The sequence below is a fragment of the Eimeria mitis genome, genomic scaffold (genome assembly GCF_000499745.2).
Source record: "Eimeria mitis Houghton genomic scaffold, Emh_scaff591, whole genome shotgun sequence".
NCBI lineage: Eukaryota > Apicomplexa > Conoidasida > Eucoccidiorida > Eimeriidae > Eimeria > Eimeria mitis.
The window spans coordinates 10795-11264 of NW_013574145.1; positions in this window are offsets into that span (position 1 = coordinate 10795).

Below are 470 nucleotides of genomic sequence, written 5' to 3' on the forward strand. Positions count from 1 at the left end.
GGTGGAGACACCGGAGTTACACCGGCAGGCGCTCGATAATGTCTGTCTGCAGCTCAAGGTGAGGAGACCCTTGCTTCTGCCGTCAGCAGCGAAGGAGACACTTCAGAAAGGAGACACTTCATAAAAGGAGACAATTCAGAAAAGGAGACACTTTATACAAGGAGACACTTCATAAAAGGAGACACTTCATAGGAGGAGACAGTTTGTAGAAGAAGACACTTCATAAAAGGAGACACTTCATAAGAGGAGACACTTCAGAAAAGGAGACGCTTCATAGAAGGAGACAGTTTATAGGAGGAGACACTTAGGAGGAGACACTTTGTAGGAGGAGACACTTGTTAGGGGGAGACAGAATTATGTCTCCTGTGAAGTGTCTCCTTTGCTTCTCCTGTTGATGCTGATATATAAATATATATATATATATATATATATATATATATATATATATATATATATATATATATATATAT